Genomic DNA, 21,617 nt, shown 5'->3' with positions numbered 1-21,617 from the left:
ATGGATATGATTAACATCACTGTCAACATCACCGTGGCTCTGCACGCAGAGATGGAACGGCTCCGTGCACACCGATCTAGACGGGGTCACCCACCATGCCATCTATCATCACGGTAAACGACTCTAAGAGTCGTGTATTAACTATAATGTTCAATTCATTTGCGTTATACAATCCCTATAAAATACAGTAAACATAGTGGTTTTGTTATTATTGCAATTTGTTATATCTTGCAATTTTAATGACGATAATTCGCATTAATTAAGCACCAAATATCTTGCAATACGACCAATGCGCTTAATTCAAGCAGAATTATCAATTATACAATCACACTAATTAAGCAATAGTTCATGGATGATGCATAAATACTTAACTAAAAGAAAACCACATCAATTAAGCCATAAAAGTTCAGGGATACTTGTTACGCTTAATTCAAGTGGAAATATATGTAAAAGATAAGCGTCACCTCATCATTTTGTACAACATAAAATTCCAAAACATTATATATTGGCCATACACAAGGTAGTACCTTCATACTACTGCAGGATATATATATATATATATATATATATATATATATATATATATATATATATATATATATATATATACTAACTATCCTCAATGTGTGTACCCAATATCAAAGTTTGGAATGATTAGATGCTACAGCTTTTCCGGTGATTACCTTAATTCATATCTTATATTGGCCATACACAAGGTAGTATCATAATACTACTGTGGGATCTACACTACTATATAGTGACTATCCTCAACGTGTGTACCTAATTATGAATATGAATTAAACAAGGTCTACACCAACATTGTGATTACTCTCTAGTATGGTGAGTGGAGACTAAGGTATCTATTGCAATCATGCCAAACTATGCCTATAGCAATGAGTTTCTCGTCCACTAATGTGAGATCTACACCATTTAGGTGATTATCTTTGATGTGTACATGATGATAGAGACTATATCTTGGTCATGAATGATATTCAGCCTCAATAATAGTAGCGCCCTTATCATCTATCAAATATGAGGTCACACGCTACTTGAAGTTCAACTAGCAGTTTGAATCTACAAAAACTTGCATATATTAATTCAAGACTCATCTTGAATTCACATTTTAAGCATTCATCTTTGCTTAGTTAAATAGCAGAAAATAGTGCAATATATTTTACTGACTATCTTTACTCAAATAAGCAAAACATATATTTTGACAACGATTCTTACATTGTCTATTCATTGTAGAATAGAGTTCAACACAATAGTAGTGACTCTTTGTCACTTGTCAAAATATTGGATAGTCCACTTATAAGCAAGTATTACCTTGGTTAAGAAATATGCACGTCAATATTTTATGCTATATAATTTACTTTTCAAGTAAATTAATTATATACATGATCCACTCATGTAGGACATGACTAATGTTTTCACAATGAATTTTTCTTTCTTAAACTCGTATTGAATGGCGATTAATTCTCTAGAATAGACACTAGATATCAATTATATTATTGGGATGCTCATGATACCATTGTCACATGGCTCTATCCCAATTGAAGTGTGAACCGATTCCTAAAATAACCACACATGTAACATAGTGAGTTCCGTCAACTCATTTTTTTTAAAAAATGAGTATTCAAAGGAGCAGGGTCCATCAATTTTGCAATTTTCATTCGGATTGCTAACAAATAATGTAATATTGCCTAAACATAAGCAATTGTTAATTTAGTCATTTATCATGAGTTTAAGTTAAATGGTAATTTACAAAGAAATGGATCTATAAAACTCGTGTCATTTTTTTTAAAAATAACCATAATGGCAAGTCTCACATTTGTCAAAAAGTGTGGTTGTAAGGCTTACATGCATACCAAATTAAATATTTGGTTGAATCATTCCTCCAATCCATTGGAGGTAGTTGAGTTTAAGAGGATAAGTTTGAAGCTCACTTCAACAAATGAGATCCACAAAAGTCTCTATGTTATCCTAAAATTAACATTAGTTGAATATTATACTAATAAACGTAGTATATTGTCCATCATAGATATCATGTAATTATGCATAGTATTCATATTTTGTATGAGTTAAAATTCATACTAAAGTTCATTTGGGATCCAACCAGATAGAAAAAGGAATTTTGTTTAGTGGACCACTACACCGCTAACACGATCATGGAGATCATGCATCTAAATCGTGTTAGCGGAGTAAGTGCATATTCATGGGATACCGCTAACACAATTATGGAGATCATGCATTTAAATTTGGGGTTGTGAAGCATTTGCCAAATGACTCCAGTCTGACAAGCTTGCACCCAAATCGGATAAGTGCATATTCGTGGGATACCCAAAGGAGACCTTAGGGTATTACTTCTACAATCGATCCGAGGGCAAAGTGTTTGTCGCTCGGAATGGAGTTTTTCTAGAGAAAGAATTTCTCAAAGGAGAGAAAAGTGGAAGAACGGTGCAACTCGAAGAAGTTCGAGATGAGCCAATAGGACAAGACACTACAAGTGACGCTAATGTAGCTGAACAAGTAGAGATGCCTATGGCAACAGAAGCACCTCCGCAACCATGAAGGTCAGCAAGGCTCCGCGCAACGCGAGAATTACTATTGTTGAACAATGATGAGCCTGTGACATATGCAGAGGCGATGGCAGACCCTGACTCTGAGAGATGGCAAGATGCCATGAAATCCGAAATAGAATCCATGAAGGAAAATCAAGTTTGGAACTTGATAGACCCGCCTGATGGTGTGAGAACCATAGAGTGCAAATGGATATATAAGAAGAAGAAAGATATGGATGGAAATGTTCATATCTATAAAGCTCGTCTTGTCGCAAAAGGTTTTCGACAAGTTCAAGGAGTTGACTACGACGAGACTTTCTCGCCCGTAGCGATGCTTAAATCTGTTCAGATTATTCTAGCCATTGCTGCATATTTCGGTTATGAAATATGGCAGATGGATGTCAAAACAGCTTTCCTTAATGGAAATTTGACCGAGGATGTGTATATGATGCAGCCCGAGGGTTCTGTTGATCCGACCAATGCTGGAAAGATATGCAAGCTTCAAAAATCCATTTATGGATTAAAGCAAGTATCTCAGAGTTGGAATATTCATTTTGATGAAGTAGTCAAAGGGTTTGGCTTCATTAAAAACGAAGAAGAAGCTTGTGTTTACAAGAAGGAAAGTGGGAGCTATGTTGCATTTCTAATCCTGTATGTAGATGACATACTGCTGATTGGAAATAATATTCATATGCTTGAGTCCATAAAGACTTCACTGAAAAATAGTTTTTCGATGAAGAATTTAGGAGAAGCAGCATACATACTGGACATCAAGATCTATATAGATCAAAGAGGCTTATAGGATTAAGCCAAGATACTTACATTGACAAAGTGTTGAAGCGATTCAACATGGAAGAGGCAAAGAAAGGGTTCTTGCCTATGTCACATGGCATACATCTTAGCAAGACTTAGTGTCCTACGACGACTGATGAGCGAGAGTGCATGAACAAAGTTCCATATGCCTCGGCAATTGGATCTATCATGTATGCAATGATAAGTACACGCCCAGATGTTTCTTATGCTCTAAGTGTTACGAGCAGGTACCAGTCAGATTTAGGTGAGAGTCACTGGACAGCTGTGAAAAACATCCTCAAGTACTTGAGAAGAACTAAGGATATGTTCCTAGTCTATGGAGGTGAAGAGGAGTTCGTTGTAACCGGTTACACTGATGCTAGCTTCCAAACCGACAAAGATGATTCAAAGTCTCAGTCCGGTTTCGTGTTCAAAGTAAATGGTGGTGTGGTTAGCTGGAAGAGTTCCAAGCAGGAGACAGTGGCCGATTCTACAACAGAAGCCAAGTACATCGCAGCTTCGGAAGCTGCGAAGGAAGGTGTTTGGATAAGAAAGTTCCTTATTGAGCTTGGTGTGTTCCCTAATGCCTCTAGCCCGCTAGATCTCTACTGTGACAATAGTGGAGCTATTGCACAAGCCAAGGTGCCAAGGAATCACCAGAAGAGCAAACACGTTATGCGGCGATTTCATCTCATTCGAGAGTTCATCGATCGTGATGAGATCAAGATATGCAAAATACACACGGACCTGAACATTTCAGATCCGTTGACAAAACCCCTTCCACAGCCCAAGCGTGAGAGGAACACAAGAGCAATGGGTATTGGATACATTCTAGATTGACTCTAGTGCAAGTGGGAGACTGTTGGAAATATGCCCTAGAGACAATCATATTTCCTTGTATTCATGATTAATAAAGTGTTCCTTAAATATCCATAGATGACAACTTGTATTGATTAATGCTTATGTGAAGTATTTGTGAAACTCTTTACTTGTATGGATATTCTAAAGTGTTCCTAGTCGGAGTTCATGTGAGGACACACATGAATATTAGACTAGCACATGTATTAGTTGATTGACTACGTTTCACAAGTCATGGTGGGGATGTCAAACTAATAATGTGGGATCATGTGAGACATGAGATTGAACTGACCCAACATGAGATGATGACGTCTCATTACACAATATGTACACTGTGTCCTAAGACCTGAGATCGTCGTATGTACTCAAGATGTGAACCGACTTACTTAGGAGCCATCAAACGCTGCACCGTAACTGGGTAGTTATAAAGGTGGCTTTCGGGTCTGTCAAGAAGCATGGTGTGAGACATGGTCGGTCAAGACGGGATTTGCCCCTCTCTACAAGAGAGAGATATCTCTGGGCCCCTGCAGTGATTCGGATTAGAAAATGCATGGCCATGCTAGGGTTAAGAGTTAACCAAGGATTCTGAATCACTAGATCGAGAAAGTGTGGTCGGCTTCAAGCTAGACCAAATATTGTGAGGCAAAGGGAACAACATGTATATGATATTGTGGCGGCTCGTCTGATATGATCTTTGTGTGCGTATAGGAGTTGACATGTCTTGCTAGAGGCCACTGTCTACTATTGGGCCGAGTAAGAGTACTCGGGCCATGTCTTTTCACATGTGAGCCCATAGGGTCACACACTTAAGTGAAAGAAGCCTGATAAGAATGAAATCCGAATTAGACTGGGCTTAGGTGCACTAATGGGTATTTTAGGCCCAAAAGGGGGCGCCCAAGGTGGGGCCCAAGACAGCCCACCTAAGGGGCTATATAAACAGAAGAGAGGCGCCTAAAAACCCTAACCCTTGCTACTATTCACGCGCATGAACAGTACCCGTGAACAGTAACGCCCCTTCCTGTTCCTCCTCCTCATGCAATGCCCCTAGTTCGGTCTCCCGGATCTAGCAATCCGGAGTGCGGAGCTTCTTCCCGTACGTGTGGACTTCGTGGAGGTGCTACGCTTGCTGCACAAGGACGAGCCGTTCGTGAGGTGGTTCACGCAACTGCGCTGCCGGCTTCCATCTGCACTACACCGACGCGCTACAGAAGTTCTGCAACCGCGCGTATAGTGGTAATCCCGTAATCTATAGCTGCAGTAATCCTGGTTTATGCGGTAGAAATTTTTTGTTTTTGCTACCCCATATTCCTACAGCGGTATCAAGAGTCAGTGATGTCTCGTTATAGATTTGGATATGTGCATATAGAGATATGCTTAGTTTCAGATCGATCTATGACCTAGTTTCGTAAAGTTGCTGCGAAAGTTGTGCAACGACATACTCCTACCGGTCGGTTTTCCGCCATCGGAGTTAAGTGATGCACATAAACCCGGTCGCTGCAGTTGTTGATCAATGTGATTGGTCGAATCAAAACTCAGGGCATAAGCCAGATGCATGAGATGCATAGGGCAGTAGATTGGATCTACTGCGAATTCCGTTTTGTTGCAAAAGTGTGTTTTAAAGTAAAATAGTCATAACTTTTGCATACGAACTCGGATTGAGATGAATTTTATATCGATTTGTATCTACAGAAAAAGTTAGATTTGGTTTAGAGCAGCGTTTCTGTTTTTGCCAAATTTAGATTTGCGAAATTCGGCCTGGAAGATAGAGTTTTAGGCGTTTTAATTTCGGACGTCGGAATCGCATAACTCTGTTTTGCAGGTTTTGTGATCGGTATGACCCCTATGTGTATGTGATGCATGTGTGTAATTATTTCATGACCTGCGTGTCGTGACTATGAAAATTCGGCCGGAGCCATATGAATTGTTGCATTTGATGTAATGGCCTGCGTGCCAACCTGTGATGATCCAAGTCGTGAATGTAATTTTAATTACTAGCTATTAGGTGTAATAGCAAGTTCTAGTTCTTGGAGTTTTCATCACATGAAGGATGGTGCACAAGTTCCATGAAGATGGAGATCTACATGGCGAACAAGTTTTATGGAGATGGAGATCACCATGAGAACAAGAGCCATACTGATCCACAATTATGTGCTTGCCATTCTTAAAGTTTTACAACTACGAGCGTCATAGTAGAAGTAGAACGATCCCTCATTAATTTCGAGCAATCATGCCCTACCAACTAAACCTTGCATCGTCCCATGTCTTGTACGATTGGTGGTGGGTCTATGAAATTAGGGCGCCACTGATTTTTTCCTTGACTAGACAGGCTGTATCGGATACATGCACGCATAAAGGGTTGGTGAGCTTGACAAGGTTATCTTAACGGTTAAGGACCTTGGGGCATAAAGGTTGGGAGCGAGACATGGAGATGTCACCCAACAACAAGAGTCATATGAGATATGATTAGCAAAGAGTTGCTTACCGATCTATCTATTCTTCTAGTGGTGATGCTAAAGCTCACTAGTCGACTTGATAGTTGTGGGTCTTGAATCGCTAAGAATCAATAGAGTGATATTGATTTTAGTGGGAGTAAATTCTATTAAATTGTTTAATGTCGTTTACTCCATCATGAATACTTTTGTCTTAGTATTTTGCATTTATTTGTTGTATATCAATGGCCCAAAACCAACCTTTTGCTTTACATTCCGTACTTGAGAGCAACAAATTGAATGAGACAAACTACGCGGATTGGATCCACAACCTGAGAATTGTTCTCAGGGCAGCTAACAAGGAAGATGTTCTAGATAACCCACTGCCAGAAGAGCCTGCTGCAGATGCCCCTACTGCTGAGAGGAATACTTACAGGAGAGCGGTTGATAAAGACTGTGAAGTGAGCTATCTCATGCTAGCTTGCATGGAACCTGAGCTGCAGATGCAGTTTGAGAATAACCATGCGGCACACGATATGATCGTGGCGCTACGAGACATGTTCCAGACTCAGGCCAGGACTGAAAGGTTCAATGTGTCCAAGGCCTTTGCTGAAACTAAGCTAGCAGAAGGAGCACCAGTAGGGCCGCATGTAATCAAAATGGTTGGTTACACACAGAGGTTGGAGAAGCTGGGCTTCCCACTTGGCCAAGAGTTGGCCACTGACTTCATTCTTGTCTCTTTGCCTCCGAGCTAAGTAAACTTCGTCTCGAACTACCACATGCACGGGGCTGAGAAGGGCTTGAATGAGCTATGAGGCATGCTCAAAATGGCAGAGAGTGACATAAAAAAAGCACAGGTGGCGGCCATGTGATGGCTGTCCAGAATAAGCCTACTTTCAAGAAGAAAGGTTCTTCTTGGAAGAAGAAGAAGGGTTGCGAACCCCAAGCCAAGCCCTACACCCAAGGCTAAACCTGGACCAGCTGCAGACAAGGAGTGCTTTCATTGTCACCAGCCAGGACACTGGAAAAGGAACTACAAGCTGTATCTAGCCTCGTTGAAGAATCGTTCTTCCACTTCAGGTACACTTGTTGTTCATATTACAAAAATATTTCTCGCTGACTCTTATGTTAATTCTTGGGTATTTGATACCGGATCGGTTGCTCATATAAGCAATTCGATGCAGGGAATGATAAAGAGTAGAAGCGTTGAAAGAGGAGAAGTTGACTTCCGCGTTGGCAATAATGCAAGAGTTGCTGCTTTGGCTGTCGGGACGATGCAACTTCACCAACCATCAGGATTCGTCTTGGAGCTTAATAATTGTTATTTTGTTCCTAGTTTGAGTCGAAACATTGTGTCTCCTTCATGTTTGATGAAGGATGGTTATTTTTTTGCGAGTGAAAACAATGGTTGTGTGATCTCTAAGAATAATATGTTTGTGGCTTTGGCGTCCATTAAGAATGTGCTATTTATTTTAAATCTTGATGATTCTCCTGTCTGTAATATAAGTGCTAAAAGGCCTCGGCTAAATGATTTGAATCCTACCTACATGTGGCATTGTCGTCTCGGACATATAAGCGAGAAACGCATGAAGAAGCTCCATGAAGATGGACTTCTAAGTTTGTTTGATTTTGAATCATATGAGACATGCGAAGCTTGTTTGCTGGGCAAGATGACCAAGACGCCGTTCACAGGTTTTCCAGAGAGAGCATCGGGTTTGCTGGAACTCATACATACTGATGTGTGTGGACCAATGAGCTCGACTGCTAGAAGAGGATTCCAATACTTCATTACTTTTACTTATGACTTAAGTAGATATGGCTATGCCTACTTGATGAGGCATAAGTCTGAAACCTTTGAAAAGTTCAAGAAATTTCAGAATGAAGTTGAAAATCAGTGTGGCAAGAGGATTAAAGCCTTGCGATCTGATCGTGGGGGCGAATATCTAAGTCACGAATTTAGCGATCATTTGAAGGGTTGCAGAATTGTTCCACAACTTACGCCGCCTGGAACACCTCAAAGGAACGGGGTTTCCGAGGGATGTAATTGAACTCTTTGGGACATGGTTTGATCAATGATGAGCCAATCAGAATTACCATTGTCATTTTGGGGTTACGCTCTAGAAACAACAGCTTTCACACTGAACAGGGTGCCGTCAACATCCGTAGACAAGACACCATATGAAATATGGACTGGCAAGTCTCCCAGTTTATCTTTTCTAAAAATTTGGGGTTGTGAAGCATTTGCCAAATGACTCCAGTCTGACAAGCTTGCACCCAAATCGGATAAGTGCATATTCATGGGATACCCAAAGGAGACCTTAGGGTATTACTTCTACAATCGATCCGAGGGCAAAGTGTTTGTCGCTCGGAATGGAGTTTTTCTAGAGAAAGAATTTCTCAAAGGAGAGAAAAGTGGAAGAACGGTGCAACTCGAAGAAGTTCGAGATGAGCCAATAGGACAAGACACTACAAGTGACGCTAATGTAGCTGAACAAGTTGAGATGCCTATGGCAACAGAAGCACCTCCGCAACCACGAAGGTCAGCAAGGCTCCGCGCAACACGGGAATTATTATTGTTGAACAATGATGAGCCTGTGACATATGCAGAGGCGGTGGCAGACTCTGACTCTGAGAGATGGCAAGATGCCATGAAATCCGAAATAGAATCCATGAAGGAAAATCAAGTTTGGAACTTGATAGACCCGCCTGATGGTGTGAGAACCATAGAGTGTAAATGGATATATAAGAAGAAGAAAGATATGGATGGAAATGTTCACATCTATAAAGCTCGACTTGTCGCAAAAGGTTTTCGACAAGTTCAAGGAGTTGACTACGACGAGACTTTCTCGCCCGTAGCGATGCTTAAATCTGTTCAGATTATTCTAGCTATTGCTGCATATTTCAGTTATGAAATATGGCAGATGGATGTCAAAACAGCTTTCCTTAATGGAAATTTGACCGAGGATGTGTATATGATGCAGCCCGAGGGTTCTGTCGATCCGACCAATGATGGAAAGATATGCAAGCTTCAAAAATCCATTTATGGATTAAAGCAAGCATCTCGGAGTTGGAATATTCGTTTTGATGAAGTAGACAAAGGGTTTGGCTTCATTAAAAACGAAGAAGAAGCTTGTGTTTACAAGAAGGAAAGTGGGAGCTATGTTGCATTTCTAATCCTGTATGTAAATGACATACTGCTGAATGGAAATAATATTCCTATGCTTGATTCATAAAGACTTCACTGAAAAATAGTTTTTCGATGAAGAATTTAGGAGAAGCAGCATACATACTGGGCATCAAGATCTATAGAGATAGATCAAAGAGGCTTATAGGATTAAGCCAAGATACTTACATTGACAAAGTGTTGAAGCGGTTCAACATGGAAGAGGCAAAGAAAGGGTTCTTGCCTATGTCACATGGCATACATCTTAGCAAGACTCAGTGTCCTACGACGACTGATGAGCGAGAGCGCATGAACAAAGTTCCATATGCCACGGCAATTGGATCTATCATGTATGATAAGTACACGCCCAGATGTTTCTTATGCTCTATGTGTTACGAGCAGGTACCAGTCAGATCCAGGTGAGAGTCACTGGACAGCTGTGAAAAACATCCTCAAGTACTTGAGAAGAACTAAGGTTATGTTCCTAGTCTATGGAGGTGAAGAGGAGTTCGTTGTAACCGGTTACACTGATGCTAGCTTCCAAACCGACAAAGATGATTCAAAGTCTCAGTCCGGTTTCGTGTTCAAAGTAAATGGTGGTGTGGTTAGCTGGAAGAGTTCCAAGCAGGAGACAGTGGCCGATTCTACAATAGAAGCCGAGTACATCGCAGCTACGGAAGCTGCGAAGGAAGGTGTTTGGATAAGAAAGTTTCTTATTGAGCTTGGTGTGTTCCCTAATGCCTCTAGCCCGCTAGATCTCTACTATGACAATAGTGGAGCTATTGCGCAAGCCAAGGAGCCAAGGAATCACCAGAAGAGCAAACACGTTATCCGGCGATTTCATCTCATTCGAGAGTTCATCGATCGTGGTGAGATCAAGATATGCAAAATACACACGGACCTGAACATTTCAGATCCGTTGACAAAACCCCTTCCACAGCCCAAGCATGAGAGGAACACAAGAACAATGGGTATTAGATACATTCTAGATTGACTCTAGTGCAAGTGGGAGACTGTTGGAAATATGCCCTAGAGACAATCATATTTCCTTGTATTCATGATTAATAAAGTGTTCCTTGAATATCCACGGATGACAACTTGTATTGATTAATGCTTATGTGAAGTATTTGTGAAACTCTTTACTTGTATGGATATTCTAAAGTGTTCCTAGTCGGTGTTCATGTGAGGACACACATGAATATTAGACTAGCACATGTATTAGTTGATTGACTACGTTTCACAAGTCATGGACATGGGGATGTCAAACTAATAATGTGGGCTCATGTGAGACATAAGATTGAACTGACCCAACATGAGATGATGACTTCTCATTACACAATATGTACGCTGTGTCCTAAGACCTGAGATCGTCGTATGTACTCAAGATGTGAACCGACTTACTTAGGAGCCATCAAACGCTGCACCGTAACTGGTTAGTTATAAAGGTGGCTTTCGGGTCTGTCAAGAAGCATGCTGTGAGACATGGTCGGTCAAGACGGGATTTGCCCCTCTCTACAAGAGAGAGATATCTCTGGGCCCCTCCAGTGATTCGGATCAGAAAATGCATGGCCATGCTAGGGTTAATAGTTAACCAAGGATTCTGAATCACTGGATCAAGAAAGAGTGGTCGGCTTCATGCTAGACCAAATATCGTGAGGCAAAGGGAACAACATGTATATGATATTGTGGCGGCTCATCTGATATGATCTTTGTGTGCGTATAGGAGTTGACATGTCTTGCTAGAGGCCACTATCTACTATTGGGCTGAGTAAGAGTAATCGGGCCATGTCTATTCACAAGTGAGCCCATAGGGTCACCCACTTAAGAGAAAGAAGCCTGATAAGAATGAGATCCGAATTAGACTGGGCTTAGGTGCACTAATAGGCCTTTTAGGCCCAAAAGGGGGCGCCCAAGGTGGGCCCAAGGCAGCCCACCTAAGGGGCTATATAAACAGAAGGGGGCGCCTAAAAATCCTAACCCTTGCTACTATTCACCCGCATGAACAGTACCGTGAACAGTAGCACCCCTTGCCTGTTCCTCCTCATGCAACGGCCCTAGTTTGTTCTCGCGGATCTAGCAATCCGCAGTGCGAAGCTTCTTCCCATACGTGTGGACTTCGTGGAGGTGTTGCGCTTGCTGCACAAGGACGAGCCGTTCGTGAGGTGGTTCACGAACTGCACTATCGGCTTCCATTTGCACTACACCGACGCGCTACAGAAGTTCCGCAACCGCGCGTATAGTGGTAATCCCATGATCTATAACTGCAGTAATCATGGTTTATGCGGTAGAAAATTTTTGTTTTTACTACCCCATATTCCTACACTATATCCACATAAATATTGGCTAATTGAATCTCTTATCGAGAGAATTTAAATGTATGACCAATGAAATAGAATTGCAATTTATCTTGGTAAATGCGGACTTACACACCGCATTATTGTAACACATTCATTAAACTTCAATCATACGGCTCCCTTTGTTGCAGTTAGTACGTGGTGGTTGGCCTCAGCCAAATATTTTCTATCTGCGTTTCGGTTATATTTTACACATAACGATATCACTACCTCAGTATACGTTTAAGGCATTGAGGATCTATATATGTGCTGAATAAGTTATTCAGCACGCTCCCCCAACCCCGCAACCGTAAAAATGTGATTCCAAAACCAGAAAATTCTTCTTTAAACCGGAAAAAGATAAGTATCAATTCCGCAACCAGAAAATTAGGAGGTTCAAATCGGAAATTATTCTGTGTGACCGAAAATTTTAGCTCATCCATTCCGCAATCGGAAAATTAGGAGGTTCAAACCGGAAATTGTTCTGTATGACCGGAAAATTTAGCTGAGTCATGGCCATCCAATCTGCAGAAGGAAAATGAAGCTCCTAAAGTCGATGGCCAAATCCAAACAAACCTACGAGAATTCAATGGAGGTATTAGAAGACATCAATAGGAACCTTGACAAATAATCATTCGTTTCCACCTTATTTTGTTTTCCTGTTGTAAAAAAGTCAACATTATTCTACCCATGTTGTCAATTCAAATAACTTATCTAGCCTCAGTGTAATCTCACACCCAACGTGCTTTATATATTCATAATTTTCTTGTTAGAAATTTTGATTTTCCGACCAGGGCCGATACTCTTTTCGAGGCAAATGGATTTCTTATGTAGTGCAACATGCTTGATATATTCATAATTTTCTTGTTACAAATTTTGATTTTTCGGTTGCAATAACACATTTATGATTATTGAATCTTTGTTTTCCTATTTCGAATAATTTTCCGGGTAAAGCACAATTTTTTGGTCTGAGAAATACATTTTCTAGTTCTAGATCCCTGAATAGAGGTGTGTCATGTTCTTTTTCGGTTAAGGTTACAAGTTTCCGATTTCATGAATGCCTTTTTTCGGTTTTGGATTGTTCTTTTCCGGTTGAGATAACAATTTTCCGGTTACAGAAATATCTTTTTCGATTTCAAATCCCTATTCATGGGTTTTCCCAGTTGAACAAAGAATTTTCTGGTTTGGGGATTCCATTTTCCGGTTTCAAATACCAGTTCATGTATTTTTCCGGTTGAACAAAGAATTTTCAGGTTTCGGGATTCCATTTTCCGGTTTTAAATCCCTGTTTATGGGTTTTTCGGGTTTCGGGATTCCATTTTCCGGTTTCGAGTGGGGGGGCTAGCGTGGGGGTGGGGGCGCTGGATTATATATATATATATATGCACGCATTCATGGCGGGAGCAGAATCGAGAAGAAGAGGAGAGAAGACACCGACCGCCGAATACTCAGAACACGTCCACCCCCACTCCACCTAATTAGTAGCCATCTCACTCCCATTGTAATATAGAAATAAGGGAGAAGCTGTGACCGTCCCGCGTTTGTAAGGTAATCTACCTAAGGTTGTGTAAGTGCTTGGGGTTTCCCGAAAGGAAAAGCCGTATGTAAGTTTGCTCTGTGGAAATGGATTAAGCTTTCCTGTGAATTTCCCTGCTTTCCTTTGAGCTCGTTCATATGGGGTGATGTCTCTACGCTAGGGACCCTAGAGGAGAAATCTCTGCGTTGAGTTGCTCTCGTTTAGTCCAGGAGAGGCGTCCGAGAGAGCCTGTGTCCGCAGAGAAGTGTTCCCTTCGGGTGGAACTGCCTGGGGAGACGGTAGAGCCTGAGTCCTGTGTGCGCGTGGCCGGGGTTAGCTTGGGAGAAGACCGGGTAGGCCTGGTTCTGAAGCGAGCTAGTGATGCATGCGGTGAGTACCGAGTAGGATTTACACAAGCATAGTTTCACGACCGACTGAATTATTGGTTTCGCCAACCTGCCAAGATCCTGAGAAGCACGCATACCTATAATCCACCTGCATATTAGTTACTAATCGCACTTATAATACTCACGCACGCATACTTCCCGGAAGTGATCCACCCACCATACTCCCACCATAAGTGCTCCAAATAGTAGCCTTGAATTTTGGGTGCCCGTGAGTGCTCATACTAAGAGTTAAGCGCATACTTAGCGAATACCGAATTGTAGAGTGAAAGCGGCGCATTCCCTGAGGTGCTTCGTCCACTTCGTGAGTGGGAACGTCCTATTCATATTCGGAATTTGAATAGTACCGAATATTTTGAGTAGTGCTGTGAATTTGAATAGTGTCAGCTGAACTTAAATAGTGCTGTGAATAGTAACTCGAGATTTTGAATTTGCAGCTTGAATTTTCGAGTTTTTTCTCGTCCATCGCCCTCGTCCCCCCTTACTGGTATCAGAGCCTGGTTATTAAAATTTGAATTTAAGATAATTACAATACTCTGTCAAAATTGAAAAGTTACATTATTTGAATTTAGAAGTCAATACCGGAAAGACTGTTAGTACTAAAAAAATATAAATATTAGGTGTAGAATAAATAGTTCTGAAGAACATACTTGGCATACTTCTCACGGTCAGATAAATTTAATAGTTGATTAGATTCATAACTTTTACATAACTTGGGGTAAAAGGCAAGACGATTTAGAATTAAAATTTGAAAGATTGCAGAAAGAACATAAGCATTTAGAAGAGCAATATTTAGTAACAAATAAAAAATTAGAATTAGCTTTGCAAGCATAGGAAGAAAGCAAAATATTTCTGGGAAAGATTAGTCAAAATAGTGATTATATTAAAAATAATATATCTTATTTATTAAATAAACTAGAAAGTACTAATATTTCTGAGCATAGTAAAGAAATTGTGTTGTCATCATCTGAAATAATAGAGGTTCCTAGATCATTAAATTCTGACAAATGGAAGTATCTGAAAGCCTCAACAGAAGAGACAAGTCTCTCCAATTAGTCCAAAAAGATACTAGACCTTTAAGTCTAATGGACAAATTAAAAGGAGGATGTGACGATATTGAATCTGTAGAAAGAGATCTTGAAAGATATCAGAAGGATACTTTAAGGAAAATAAGACCTCAGCAATTATATCAAATGGGTTGGTTTGAATATAAAAGTGGGTTATACAGAATATCTAGAGAAGTTGAATTAAGTGTTTTAACTGAACCTGTTCAGTTAAGAATTGTTAGTAAGCAAATTGAGAATGGATTAAAATATACTGCGTATATTTTACATCAAGGAATGTATATTATAGGAATTAAAGGAATGACAAGGAAGAAATTAGGAACAAAAGTCTTAATCACCCTATTAGATAAAAGATGGGAATCAATAAACAAAGCTGCGTTAGGATTCTTAGAAGGAGACATGAATGAAAATATGTTAATAACATATATAGCTCCAGATTTAATGATGCCAGTAAAAGAATTCATAGACAAAATGGTGTTTGCTTTTCAGACCAAAGGTTATGAAGACTCCAAAGGTACCAATTTATTAGTAAGCATAGAATTCATTGGAAGGTTAACCAATAGAAGTGGAACCCGATATAAGGTAAATGTGAATAATGTAATAGAAAGTATGCAATCCAAAGGAATAAAGTTTAGGAGTCCTCTTAAAATTAGCTCTGAAGAAAGAGCAGGAGAAGAATGGAATATTATTGCTTTAATAGAACCAAAGACTTTAAAGCAGCCTGAAGATTACATGAGTTATGAAAATAGAAAGGGGCAAACTTGTATTAGGTTTGTAGACTATAAAGAAAGAAGTTTGGATGATTTAGAAGCATCTAGTTCCGAATCAAATGTAGAAGAAAATAGAAGACATAGTGTATGTGAATTTATGAAAAAATTAGATATTGATAATGAAATAAAGCATTATGAGTAAAAATTAAGTAAAATTCCTGATGAATATAATACTTCAATGCTATGTGAATGGTCTGCTATAAGAGAAAATGAAATTTACTTTAGACGAAAAATTTATAGGCTTAACAAAATTAAAAAGGAAAGTGAATTAAATAGTAGAAAGGTTTATACACCTATAAAACAAAATAAAAAGGAACTGAAATTACAAGATAATTTAGATAATAAGGTGTTAGAACCACAAAGGAACAACAAAGTAAAGGAACAGAATACAAAAGATGATATTAGTGAAGAAGAACAGTGGAAAATTAATATTAAGTATTTATTAGAAAGCTATGAGGAAAAGAATGAAGATATAAATGAGTCATATAGCAAAGGTATAGAAATATATATGTCTTCTTTACAAGACAAAGATAATTCTATAGAAGCAATGGTAGTTGAGCCTGGTTCATCTAAAAGAAGAAGAGGTCCAGAAATAAAGACTGAAGGAGAAAAAGAAAGACCTTCTAGAATGTCAGGAACTTGGCCACCAGAAAAGGAAGATCCTGCATATAACTATATACCTGGACAATATAAATATATGGGTTCAAAAGGAAGACAATTTGAAAAGACAGTTCAATTTCAAAATTACAGAAGTGATGGTGCTATATTAAACTTAGCAGCACATGATCCTATAGATTGGCCTAATATAATCAGTATATGGAAAGGTTTAATAGTGCAAAAATATATACAGAATCAGCATAATATTGGAAACAAAGTGGAAGATATGCTTACATATTTAGAAACTTTTTTAGGAGAATCAGCTAAGGTTTTATGGGAACCATAAAAGTCTTTCCTAATTATTATGAAGAATTAAAAGAGCTGGTAGTAATCCATATAATTTTGCAAATATTATCTCAAGCATTGTCATAGGAGAAGATCCTAAATTAGGATATACTACATTGCAGAATGAAAGATTAAAAGAAATAGAAAAATTAACTTTAACAAACTAGAAAGGAATAAAAGAATTCTCTTAGCACTATTTTTATAATGCTACAACTGCTAAGCAAGGATATAATAAAAGAATCGTCGAAAGATATTTTAATAAGTTGCCAGACCCTTTAGGGTCCATGATATTTGAAGAATATAAAAAGGAATGCAAAGAATATAATATTTCTCAAGCTATAACATTTGTTTTCAAGCAACTAAGAAATATATGCACAAATATACAAGCTCAAAGGTCAATGAAAAAATCATATTATAATTTTTGTAATAAGATAGTTCAAATACCACTGACATATGGAGAAGAGCGATCTAGAAATAAGAGATACCCAAAGAATTATAGAAAGGGAAATATAAAAACCTAGAAGCGATACTTTCTGAGAAGATCAGATAATAGAGCTCCTTTCCTTCATAAAAGAAATGTACAAAGATATAATTCTAGAAAGAATTATGATAGCACATGTAGGTGTTTCATATGTAACTCACCAGATCATTTAAGTAAAACTTGCCCTAATAAAGATAAGAAAAGGTATTCTAGCAAGCAAGAAGAACATGAAAATGTGTTAATAATAGATAGGGTGAATGAGAATATTTTAGTATGTGATGATGATATAATGGATGATGAGTCAACATATTCTATAATAGAGACTGACGAAGTGGAATATGAAGAAGAAAATGAATCAGGTGAGGAAGAATTGGATTTAATTGATGAGCTAGCTGGATTAAAAATAGAAATGATGTATCAAATAATCTGTGAATATAAAGGGGATCATAAAAATAAAGATTTTAGTATGAAATGTGTATATTGCATATATTATCAAGATCCAGGAGAACGTGCAACATGTGGTCTTTGCTTAAGACAAGCATGTATATTATGTTTAGAACAACAAAATGATAAAAAGGAAGTCAATAAAGTAACTAAGATAGATTTGATAGATGAAAACATTTTAGAGAAAGATAAAAAGGTGAACAAATATCTGAGTAATACTTCGCAAGAGTTTCTTCTTCCCAGAATAAGCTTTAAGACTGAGCAAGTCCTGTCATGCTTTACACAAGACATTATAGATCTAATATGGAGCAAATATGCTGAAAGACAATACAAGACCTTTCTTGATATACAAAATTATTTTATAAAATTATATCAAGGAAAAGAAAGGCAACTGGGTATAATTGCCAAGGCAAATATCTTCCCTTTACTCCATATTGATAATAAATTAATTGTCAAGCCTCATCATAAATTTATAATATTCAAGGCTGATATAAATTTAAAATACTTCAGAAGTATACAAAGAAATACTGGTGATGATATCCCTTTACAAACTATTATAGACCATGGTTTAGCTCATGATATATATGGAACACTTGGAGAAATATGTCAATCAGACCTTGAAATGGCTATTAAAGAAGCATGTAAAAAATTAGCTTGTGTCCAAGGAAGGTATAGAATTAGATTCTGCTCTAATCCACCAAAATTTACACAGCCGCTAAGACCAGCAAGCCATGATATTTATATTATAAAAGGATCATATAAATTTCCTACTACTTGGTCTTCTGATACATGGTACAATTATGAAGAATTATTCGCCAATAATGCAAATCATGACAAGTGGAGGATCTTTACGGAAGCAAGAGAAATAGAAGGAAATACAAAACTTGATTCTCAATATTATATGATGTATCAAAATAAGATAACAAAAATATTCCTACGAGAATATTATGGTAAAAATAGTATCATACAAAGAGAAGTAGGAAGACTGATAAAACCTAATTATGGTACAGAATGTGAACTACGAAAAGAATATCGAGAATTATTGGCATGGTATGAAATATGGCAGCCAGAAGATGTTGATAATGAAGAGGAAGAAATATTACAAGAAGAATATTAGCAAGATTAATATTAATGCTTCCAGAAAGTTGATAAGGTGTTATCAACAATTTCGCCGTGGGATAAATATGCCAGAGTGTTTGCTTGAAGTCTGTGACATCAATCATTCGGGCGTAGAAGACTATACCCCCGAATATATCCAGAGAATATCACGTGAAAAAGTACGTGAAGAAAGTTGTGCGGAAGTGGACAAGGCAAAAGGAATAAACAGTAAATTCTACTGTTGCCAGGACAATTATTGAAGGCAGCAGCGCCATCTAGCTGTCCAGGCACAGTAAAAGAAAATAATTGAAGACGCCGGGAGTCCAGGCACTTTCTTAAGCCAGAAGGCTCCTCCCGTCAATAAAAGGAGAAGCCAGACGCACGCATTCATGGCGGGAGCAGAACCGAGAAGACGAGAGAAGACACTGACCGCCGAATACTCAGAACACATCCACCACCACTCCACCTAGTTAGTAGCCATCTCACTCCCATTATAATATAGAAATAAGAGAGAAGCTGTGATCGTCCCGAGGTTTGTAAGGTAATCCCTAAGGTTGTGTAAGTGCTTGGGGTTTCCCGAAAGGGAAAGCCGTATGTAAGTTTGCTCTGTTGAAATGGATTAAGCTTTCCTGAGATTTTCCCTGCTTTCCTTTGTGCTCGTTCATATGGGGTGATGTCTCTACGCTAGGGACCCTAGAGGAGAAACCTCTGCGTTGAGTTGCTCTCGTTTAGCCCAGGGAGAGGCGTCTAAGAGAGCCTGTGTCCGCAGAGAAGTGTTCCCTTCGGGTGGAACTGACTGGGGAGACGGTAGAGCCTGAGTCCTGTGTGCGCGTGGCCGGGGTTAGCTTGGGAGAAGACCGGGTAGGCCTGCTTCTGAAGCAAGCTAGCGATGCATGCGGTGAGTACCGAGTAGGATTTACACGAGCATAGGTTCACAACTGGCTGAATTTTTGGTCTCGCCAACCTGCCAAGATCCTGAGAATTGCACACATACCTATAATCCACCTGCATATTAGTTACTAATCGCACGCATAATATCCATGCACGCATAAGTGCTCCATCTACCATACTCCCACCATAAGTGCTCCAAATAGTAGCCTTGAATTCTGGGTGCTCGTGAGTGCTCATATTAAGAGTTAAACGCATATTTAGCGAATACCTAATTGTAGAGTGAAAGCGACGCTTTCCCTGAGGTGCTCCGTCCACTTCGTGAGTGGGAACGTCCTATTCATATTCGGAATTTGAATAGTACCGAATATTTTGAATAGTACCACGAATTTGAATAGTGTCAGTCGAATTTGAATAGTGCTGTGAATAGTAACTCGAGATTTTGAATTTGCAGATTGATTTTTCGAATTTTTCCGCTCGTCTCGTTCTTGTTTCCCTGTAGTGGTACCAGTAAAGGGGGACGAGGGCAATGGACGGGAAAAAACTCGAAAATTCAAGCTGCAAATTCAAAATCTCGAGTTAATATTCACAGCACTATTCAAATTCAGCTGACACTATTCAAATTCACAGCACTATTCAAAATATTCGGTACTATTCAAATTCCGAATATGAATAGGACGTTCCCACTCACGAAGTGGACGAAGCACCTCAGGGAATGCATCGCTTTCACTCTACAATTCGGTATTCGCTAAGTATGAGCTTAACTCTTAGTATGAGCACTCACGGGCACCCAAAATTCAAGGCTACTATTTGGAGCACTTATGGTGGGAGTTTGGTGGGTGGATCACTTCTGGGAAGTATGCGTGCGTGAGTATTATACGTGCGATTAGTAACTAATATGTAGGTGGATTATAGGTATGCGTGCTTCTCAGGATCTTGGCAGGTTGGCGAATCCAATAATTCAGCCGGTCGTGAAACTATGCTTGTCTAAATCCTACTCGGTACTCACCGCATGCATCGCTAGCTCTCTTCAGAACCAGGCCTACCCGGTCTTCTCCCAAGTTAACCCCGGCCACGCACACACAGGACTTTGGCTCTACCGTCTCCCCAAGCAGTTCCACCTGATGGGAACACTTCTCTGCGGACACAGGCTCTCTCAGACGGCTCTCCTGGGCTAAATGAGAGCAACTCAACGTAGAGGTTTCTCCTCTAGGGCCCTTTCGGGAAACCCCAAGCACTTACACAACCTTAGGTAGATTACCTTACAAACGTGGGACGATCACAGCTTCTCCCTTATTTCTATATTACAATGGGAGTGAGATGGCTACTAATTAGGTGGAGTGGGGGTGGATATGTTCTGAGTATTCGGCGGTCAGTGTCTTCTCTCCTCTTCTTGGTCCAGTGATGAATGCGTGCGCCTGGCTTCTCCTTTTATAGACGGGAGGAGCCTTCTGGCTTAAGGAAGCGCCTGGACACCCGACGTCTTCAATTATTCTTCTTTACTGTTGCCTGGACAGCTGGACGGCGCTGCTGCCTTCAATAATTGTCCTGGCTACAGTAGAATTTACTGTTCTAATTACTATTTATTCATTTTGCCTTGTCCACTTCCGCACAACTTTCTTCATTTGATATTCTCTGGTTGAATTATATTCAACACCCCGGCGAGTAAAATCTACAGCTCACCACTGCCGATAATTACTACCCCACGAGCACATACTGTATTCATCAATGCAATTAAAAAGCTACACCCTATAATACTTTGACCTATTATAAAGTTGTTGGTCCAACTGGACCACAAAACAAAGAGATAATACGTGCAATAAAATGGGTGAAATCAATGGACGACAGATATATAACTGGTGGATCTCTTCTCT

The sequence above is a fragment of the Panicum virgatum genome, chromosome 6K, assembly GCF_016808335.1.
Source record: "Panicum virgatum strain AP13 chromosome 6K, P.virgatum_v5, whole genome shotgun sequence".
Taxonomy (NCBI): domain Eukaryota; kingdom Viridiplantae; phylum Streptophyta; class Magnoliopsida; order Poales; family Poaceae; genus Panicum; species Panicum virgatum.
This window is presented reverse-complemented; position numbering follows the sequence as displayed.